We start from the raw sequence: 10,234 nt of genomic DNA, 5'->3' as shown, positions 1-10,234 counted from the left end.
TATTTTCAATAATTTTTAATAGATAAATAAAATGATTTTATCACTCGGTCGATATTAAATAAAAAACATAAAGATAACGATCTTCATGTTTTTTATTTAATTTTTAATAGAATTCTTCGAAAATTCAATTATTCGAAATAAATTTCAATTAAAAATTATCCAAAAATTCAATTATTGCCTAAAATTTTTTTCAATAAAGTCTTTTGTAAAATTCAAATTTACAAAATTTTCAATTCAAAATCTCCTAAAATTTAATTAATTTCAAAAATTTTAAATGTAGCTCTTTTGATATTTAATTATTTTGAAAATTTAAATTTTAAAAATCTTTAGGAAATTTTTGAAAAATAATTTTAATGGAATTTTTTCGTAAATTCAATTATTTCAAATATTTTTCAAATTAAAATTTCTCTAAAATTGAATTATTCCCTAAAATTCATTAAAAAAATTCCTCAACAATTCGAATTTACAAAAATTTTCAATTCAAAATCTTTTGTTTGATGAATTTGAGAAAACTTAACTGTAGCTTTTTTGAAATTCAATTATTTTGAAAATTTGAATTTAAAAAATCCTTGCGAAATTAATTATTTTCAATAATTTTTAATAGAATTCTTCGAAAATTCAATTATTCGAAATAAATTTCAATTAAAAATTATCCGAAAATTCAATTATTGCCTAAAATTTTTTTCAATAAAGTCTTTTGTAAAATTCAAATTTACAAAATTTTCAATTCAAAATCTCCTAAAATTTAATTAATTTCAAAAATTTTAAATGTAGCTCTTTTGATATTTAATTATTTTGAAAATTTAAATTTAAAAAATCTTTAGGAAATTTTTGAAAAATAATTTTAATGGAATTTTTTCGAAAATTCAATTATTTTAAATATTTTTCAAATTAAAATTTCTCTATAATTGAATTATTCCCTAAAATTCATTTAAAAAATTCCTCAACAATTCGAATTTACAATATTTTCAATTCAAAAATATCTTTTTTGATGAATTCGAGAAATCTTAACTGTAGCTTTTTTAAAATTCAATTATTTTAAAAATTTGAATTTTAAAAATCTATGAAAATATTTATTTTTAATAATTTTAATAGAATTCTTCGAATATTAAATTATTTGAAATAATATATGAAATTCAATTATTTTGAAAATTTGAATTTGTACCTTAAAATATTTTGAACAAAATAGTCATTTTGACTAAAATAAAATTTAACTATTAGTCATATATTTGATTAATTATTATTTATTTGATTTAACTTCTATTTATTTTATTTAATTACCATTAATTACTTATTAGTAAATTAAAAAATGAAGAATTTGATATTTACATCCTTTTAAAGGGAGATTTCAATGCCAAGTTATAGAAATTCTCTTCGTGAAAAAAAATGTATTTAATATTATTCTGGGATTTTTTTTTTTTTTTTTTTTTTGAATATTATAGGCTATTACCATTTTATAGTTACATAAAGTTAAAAATTATTGCAATATAATTATTATTTTTTACAAATATTGCGCGACCATTTAGCGCACCATAAATTTTGATTAAACGCTAAGATATCTTTAAAGAGTTTTACACTTGAGGAAAGAAAAGAATAATAATAATAATAATCAATGTGAAACACTAGATTGTCATTCTTAAATGAAACTTACATAAGTGGTATTTATTATTAATTATTATTATTAGTTTCATTTTACAAGGACTTTTGACATAATTGTTTGAATTTTTACTTTGTAATTTTTACACTATCAAAGATTATGACTTTAATCATTTACAAAAAAAAAAAAAATCATTTTCGACAAACGTCCATCAGTTTGAAAATTTTTATTATTTTTTTCTCTCTTATCTCATACAATTAAATATTTTTTAAATACGGAAATTATTTTCAATTCTTTTCAGGAGATTTTTGTATTTTTTTTTTTTCATTTTTCAGGAAAACTAATCTTAATAATAATAATAAATTAATAAAAAATATAATTATAGTATAAAAATATAAATTTAAATAAATAAATTTATATAAATAAAATTAAAGTAAATAAAATTAATATAAATTAAATTTTATATTTATTTTTTTAAATATTATAAACATTGACAGAAACCACAGTTATTTTAGAGAAAAAAAAATTCTTGAATATAAAATTACGTGAAAAACTTCCGGCGGATGTCCAAGTATTGAATAATTTTTTTTGGGGAAATTTTTTTCATTACTCTCATGATTACTCTTTTTTTTTTTGAACGTTAAAAAGGAAGTGATTTATTCGAAAGGAACCTTGAATTCATGAAGAAAAATTACTTAGCATTTCCTTCTCATTTATTATTTGTCTGTGTCACATTAACGTAATTTTGTTGTCAAGAAAAAAATAATAAAAGGATGATGACCCAGTAAATTTAGATATATATATATATAGGTCACCTTATAACACCTATTTTGTTACTTTACAAATCATTATCTACATACATAATTATTTCATTTAAACAATAATGGAAAGAAAAATATATTGTTTAAAAAATATGTTATTTATCATTTGTTTTTTTCTTATTTATTTATTTATTTACAATGTGACTGGGAATCAGTCAAATTATATTTATTTTCTCCCATTTGACTAAATTGAAAACTTGTTTTTCAAATCAAATTCTATAAGTTTTCCCAGGAGTATGATATGAAATTTGGAAAGAATCCAAAACTAATTTGTCATTATTTATTTTTGATATTTTCATACATATATGTATTTTATTATAAAAATACATTTTTCATCATTACTTGAATTTTTTTTTTTTTAAATTTATTACTCGGAAAAAAATTTGTTTGAAACAAACAAATTTTTGTTTGAAACAATTAAATTTTGCTTGAATACACCAAATTTTATTTGAAACAACCAAATTTTTCTTGAATCAACCAAAAAGTTTATTCGACTCAATCATAATTCTTTTTTCATTCGAAAAATTTATTAAAATAAAAAAAGGATTAAAATAAATTATTTATTAAAAATATTTTAAAAAAAAATTATTAAAATAAAATTTTAATTTTTTTATTTTAACCCGTTTGTATTCTTAAATAAATAAACAAATGAATAACAATATTTAGTAAAATAAATGTTTATTAAGATCAAATAAATATTTATTTTGAATTTTTTATAAAATTTATTTTCGTTAAAAAAAAAGGAAAATAATTAGTTAGATAATAAACAAAGACGCCTAATTATCCATATACTCTGAAAGTGAAAATCAAGATAGGTATGATTACAAAACCGGTGTGTGATATGTCGCAAGAACCAGATTCACTTAATTGCTATGTGTTTGGAAAAGTTAATTAAGAATACCCTGAATTCCTAGTTTTTTTTTTTTTTTTTTTTTTTTTTTTTTTTTTTTTTTTTTTTTTTTTTTTTTTTTTTTTAATGTCCCCTCTTTTTTTTTCTTTTATTGGATGTAGTTTATATCTCGACTCACACGCTATGTTCTTTTTCTGTCATATTAATATATGTATGTATCAATTTATTCAAACGGTTTTTATATTGAATATCGTGCAGGATTGTTCTAATTCTAGTGAATCTTCATTTACGCGTTATAGATATATATTTTTTGATTAATTATAATTAAGAAGACGTCACATGTATATATGTATTTATTCGATATGATCAGCAGGAAAAGGATGCTTGTCGAACATTTAACAGGAACGTGGAAATAAGTAATTTACCGTCATTCATTTTACACGTGAAGCATATAATATATATATATATAACTCGTTTTTTTCTCTCTCACTTTTTTTTTCAAATAAAATAAGAGAGTCATTAGCATCAAGTGTGAACAAGTTTAAGAAAAAGCAAAACAGTATCGCGAATGTTATAGCGAAATATATATTGTATATATATTTTTATTTATTCCCGCCACGCTGTGTTGGAATTTTTAAAATTCATTAACGGAAGTACAGTAAAATTTGAAAATTGTTTCGGTAACATGGTGTCATGGATTATTAGCGGTGTTCATTTAATTTGCTAAATTGATCATTTTAAACTGCTTCATATTTTCCTCCTCTTCTTTTTTTTTATATTTTTTCATTTTTTTTTGTTCTAAAAAAATATAATATAATAAAAATAAAAATAAAAAATTAAAAAAAAATTAATAAAAATAAAAAAAAAATATTAATATTATTAAAAATAACAATAAAATCAAATTGGCGATTTCGATAATACAGATAAAAAAAATCAAGATTGGAAATAGAAAAAATAAATAAAAATAATAATTGGTCGATTAGGTTAGATAGTTAGGTCCTGCGTTTCTGCGCGTCGGTCCCGGGTTCGATTCCCAGACCCTCTAAATTTTGTTTTCAAACTTGTCTGCGTATTTCTAGGATCCAAAAATAATTGTAAGAACAATTAAATAAATAAAAATAAAAAAATTAATATTAATTAATAACTGTAATGAAAATAATTAATAATAATAAAATACAATCAAAGATTCGGTTCCGAAAATACAGAGAAAAAAGTATAGATGGAAAAAAGGAAAAAATATATACAGTTGTTCGGTTACGTTAGTTGGTTAGGTAATTCGTTTCTGCGCGTCGGTCCCGGGTTCGATTCCTAGTCCCTTCAAATTTGTTTTCAAACTTATCTGCGATTTCTAGGGATGTAAAAATAATTAGGGTAACAATAAAATAAATAAAAATAAAAAAATAATATTAATTAATAACTGTAATATTTATAAAGATCTTAAATTAATTAGGGCAACAATAAAGTAATTAAAATTCAAAAAAATGAATATTAATTAATAACTGTAATATTTATAGAGATCTAAAAATAATTAGGGCAACAATAAAATAAATAAAAAAACAAATGAAAATGAAAAAAATATTAATTGATTACAATTATAATAATAGTAATAAAAATAATTATAATAAAATCCATGATCTGGTTCCAAAAATTCAGAGAAGAAAGTATAGATGGAAAATAGGAAAAAAAATATACAGTTGTTCGGTTAGGTTAGTTGGTTAGGTAATTCGTTTCTGCGCGTCGGTCCCGGGTTCGATTCCTAGTCCCTTTAAATTTGTTTTTAAACTTATCTGCGATTTCTAGGGATGTAAAAATAATTAGGGTAACAATAAAATAAATAAAAATAAAAAAATAATATTAATTAATAACTGTAATATTTATAGAAATCTAAAAATAATTAGGGCAACAATAAAATAAATAAAAAAATAAATGAAAATGAAAAAAATATTAATTGATTACAATTATAATAATAGTAATAAAAATATAATATAATCTATGATCCGATTCCAAAAATACAGAGAAGAAAGTATAGATTTGAAAATAGAAAAAAAATATATAAAAAATTAAAGAAAAATAATATTAATAATAGTAATAAAATTACTAATAATTAAATAATAATTAATAACAATTATTGCAATAATAATTAAAATCCATAACCAGAAAAAAATATGCAAGAAGAAATAGAAAACTATATACACACAAGGTTCTATAATGATTTCTGGGACATATTTTCAATTAAATAAATTTAAAAAAAAAAAAAAGAAAAAAAGTAACGTAGCTTAGTCATTCTTTGGTGGATAAAAAACTGCATCTTGTATTGTTGCTTAGTATATATAGAGATGTGTAAATGTGGTTTGATTCGACCTTGGATATAGAATTGTAGGGAAGTTATAAAAATCAACACAAGGTTTACCACTTGCATGAATGCACAAAGTCTGCAAGATGAAAAAGAAGAAGGTGTGGTAAGAACCAATGAACTGACACGTAAACATACGCACAGGCCATAAACTCCCATTTGAAAAAGGATATCTTATCAGTTAATGCAAAACATATAAAAAAAAAAGAGAAAGGATCAATAACCCCTCGGAGTTATTTTTGCATAAAAAGGTATTAAAAATAAAATAAAAAAAAAAAAAAAAAAGGACGATGGAATATTTCAGAACAACCTTTACAGTTGCGCGCATGTTTGAAACTTGTATATACATATGAAATCAGGCTTATTCGAAAGTACTTTACATAAAAATTAGAACGCCTTAGTCTCGGAAACTTTTCCACTCAACCTCACACCCGTTAATATTTATACTTCTTGTTTTTTTTTTTTTTTTTTTTTTTTTTGTATATTATATATAATCAGGTGTATTTGATAAGGTGGATCAAATCTTTAAAAATAACAAATAACGTTGAGCGAATTTTTTTAAATTTTATTTGCATTATCATTTATAATGTGTCTTGAAATATCACTAGAAGGTTGTAAAAACAAAACAGAAAATGTTAATGCAATTTATATCTATGGATCTTTTTTTTATTATTGAAGGATTTTTGTTCAAAATATAAAAAAGACAAATATGAGAAATATGCTAATTCTTTTATGCCAAGTGATTTTGGATTACAATTGTAATTTTTTACGTTGATATGACAAAAAAAGTACGTGGACAATGGGATTTGCTATATTTAGGACGAAGTTATAAATGTTTATGGTTTTATAGATAGCAAGAATATTATGTTGACATTTATAAAAATATATTTTTCCTTTACAAGAAATAGGTATTAAAAGTTTTCCTCTTTTTTTTACTGGTATTTTTAGGAGAGAAATTAATTTTTTTTGTATTTTTAAATATATTTTAATGAATTAATTCTAAATACTAATAGTTCGGACAAACTTTTGACCGAATATTATTAAGTTTTCTCTTTTTTTTCGTTATTTTTGGAGAGAAATTAATTTTATTATAATTTTAAATATATTTTAATGAATTACTTCTTTTTAATTTTTAAAAATTAATTTTTTCTTGTTTTTAAATATATTTTAATTAATTAATTCTGAATAATAATAGTTCGGACAAATAGTTGTCCGAATATTATTAAGTCTTCTATTTTCTACGGGTATTTTTGGGGCAAATTGATTTTTTTGGTTTTTTTTAAATATAATTCTAATGAATTAACTCTGAATAATAATAGTTCGGACAAATAGTTGTCCGAATATTATGTATTAAGTTTTCTCCTTTTTTTGTTGGTAATTTTGGAGAGAAATAATTTTATTATATTTTTAAATATATTTTAATGAATTACTTCTTTTTTATTTTTAAAAATTAATTTTTTCTTGTTTTTAAATATATTTTAATGAATTAATTCTGAATAATAATAGTTCGGACAAATAGTTGTCCGAATATTATGTATTAAGTTTTCTCCTTTTTTTTGTTGGTAATTTTAGGGAGAAATAATTTTATTATATTTTTAAATATATTTTAATGAATTAATTCTGAATAATAATAGTTCGGACAAATAGTTGTCCGAATATTATGTATTAAGTTTTCTCCTCTTTTTTGTTGGTAATTTTGTGGAGAAATAATTTCATTATATTTTTAAATATATTTTAATGAATTAATTCTGAATATAAATAGTTCGGACAAATAGTTGTCCGAATATTATTAAGTTTCCTTTTTTCTACGGATATTTTTGGGGCAAATTAATTTTTTTGTTTTTTTCAATATAATTCTAATGAATAATTGTAAATAATAAATAGTCGAACTTATTTTTGTCCGAACTATTATTATTTAATATTAATTAATTAATTATTTGATATTATATATTATTAAAATTTTTCTTTTTTGCAGGTAGGTTTGATGCAAATTAATTTTTTTTTAATAATAAATAATAATAATTCGGACAAATATGTGTCCGAATATTATTGAGTTTTCTTTTTTTTTTGCGGGTATTTTTGGGGCGAATTAATTTTTTGTGTTTTTTTAATATATTCTAAAAACTAGTTCTAAATAATAATAGTTCGGACAAATAGTTGTCCAAATATTATGTATTAAATTTTCTTCTTTTTTTGTTGGTAATTTTGAGGAGAAATAATTTTATTATATTTTTAAATATATTTTAATGAATTAATTCTGAATAATAATAGTTCGGACAAATAGTTGTCCGAATATTATTAAGTTTCCTTTTTTCTACGGATATTTTTGGGGCAAATTAATTTTTTTGTTTTTTTCAATATAATTCTAATGAATAATTGTAAATAATAAATAGTCGAACTTATTTTTGTCCGAATTATTATTATTTAATATTAATTAATTATTTAATATTATGTATTATTAAAATTTTTCTTCTTTTGCAGGTAGTTTTGATGCAAATTAATTTTTTTTTTAATAATAAATAATAATAATTCGGACAAATATGTGTCCGATTAATATTGAGTTTTCTTTTTTTGCGGGTAGTTTTGGGGCGAATTAATTTTTTTGTATTTTTTTACTATATTCTAAAAACTAGTTCTAAATAATAATAGTTCGGACAAATATTTGTCCGAACGTTATTAAGTTTTCGATTTTTGCGAGTATTTTTGGTGCAATAATTTTTTTTTTAAATTTTTAAACATATTTTAATAATAATAAGTAAAATACAAATTTAGAAATTTAAAAATTCGAATGAATTATAAATGAACAGTGTTCATATATTATTTAGTAAAATTTTGAAATAATATTTTTTGGAAAAATTTTTACCTATATATGGGAATAGTTATTTATTTATTTTTTTTTTCGTTTTTGATTGACAGGAAACCGATGAAAAAAAATTCAATCGACCATGAATGAAAAGCTATCGTTGTAAATCAATGGCAAACAATATATCGACGTTCTTTTAATCGTGTACCCTTTTTTTTTTTTAATTGAACATGTCAAGCAGCATATCAATTTGTTCACTTCTATTCATATATATAGTGGATGCTTTGAGTTATCACGTGACGCAACATGCAACATTATTGCTTTAGCAATTATAAAGCACGACTTTAATATTCTTATATTGATTTTATATCTTTATGTTTGTGATATCAATTTTTTTTTTTGGTTTCTAAGTGTATTGGCGTTTATGAAATTTAGGTCCAGAACTGTAAAACGATTAAATTTTTGAAAAACATTACTTTATAAAATTTTGCAAAGTTAATTATGTTTTTAATGTTTAAATTATTCTTTGTACTATATCGAATTAGTAAAATCGTACTAATTTGATGGTACATAATTTTTTTTTACTATTAATTAGTTAAATTTTACTAATTCTATAGTACCAAAATTTTTTTTTACTATCGAATTAGTAAAATTGAACTAATTAGTTATATAAAAAATTTTTACTATGGAATTAGTAAAATTTAATTTATAGTAAAAAAAAATTTTGTACTGTCGAATTAGTAGAATTTAATTAATTTACAGTGAAAAAAATTTTTTGTACCATCGAATTAATGTAAAATTGTATACTAACATAATTTTTTTCACTGTAAATTACTTAAATTATACTAATTCTATAGTACCAAAATTTTTTTTACTATAAAATTAGTAAAATTGAACTAATTAGGTATATAAAAAATATGTACTATGGAATTAGTAAAATTTAATTAATTTATAGTAAAAAAGTTGTTGAATTAGTAAAATTGTATACTAATTTGATGGTACATAATTTTTTTTTACTATTAATTAGTTAAATTTTACTAATTCTATAGTACCAAATTTTTTTTTACTATCGAATTAGTAAAATTGAACTAATTAGGTATATAAAAAATTTTTAACTATGGAATTAGTAAAATTTAATTTATAGTAAAAAAAAATTTTGTACTGTCGAATTAGTAGAATTTAATTAATTTACAGCGACAAAATTTTTTTGTATCATCGAATTAGTAAAATTTAATTAATTTATAGTAAAAAAGTTGTTGAATTAGTAAAATTGTATACTAATTTGATTGTACAGAATTCTTTTTCACTATGAAATTAGAAAACTTTTACTAATTAATATTAAAAAAAATTTGTACTATTAAATTAGTAGAATTTAATTAATTCTTAATAAAAAAAAAATTTTTTTTACTTTTGAATTAGTAGAATATAAATAATTAATAGTAAAAAAAATTCCTGTACTATCAAATTAATAAAATTTTACTGATTCATCAATTTTTTTTACTATATTAATTAAATAAAAAAAAAATCTTTCTACTATATTAATTAATTAAATTTTACCTACTAATTTCATAGTACAAATTTTTTTATTATTAATTAGTTCAATTTAATAATTTGATAATAAAAAATATTTTGTACAGTCGAATTAGTTAAATTTAATTAATTAATATTGTAAAAAAATTGCTGAATTAGTAAAATTTTACTAATTCTACAGTACCAAATTTTTTTCTATTATCAAATTAGTAAAATTAAACTAATTAATATTAAAAAAAATTTGTATTATGAAATTAGTAAAATTTAATTAATTAATAAA

Source organism: Leptopilina boulardi, unplaced genomic scaffold (genome assembly GCF_019393585.1).
Source record: "Leptopilina boulardi isolate dan_hultmark-lab unplaced genomic scaffold, ZJU_Lbou_2.1 LbouV2_392, whole genome shotgun sequence".
In the NCBI taxonomy this organism is placed as follows: Eukaryota; Metazoa; Arthropoda; class Insecta; order Hymenoptera; family Figitidae; genus Leptopilina; species Leptopilina boulardi.
This window is presented reverse-complemented; position numbering follows the sequence as displayed.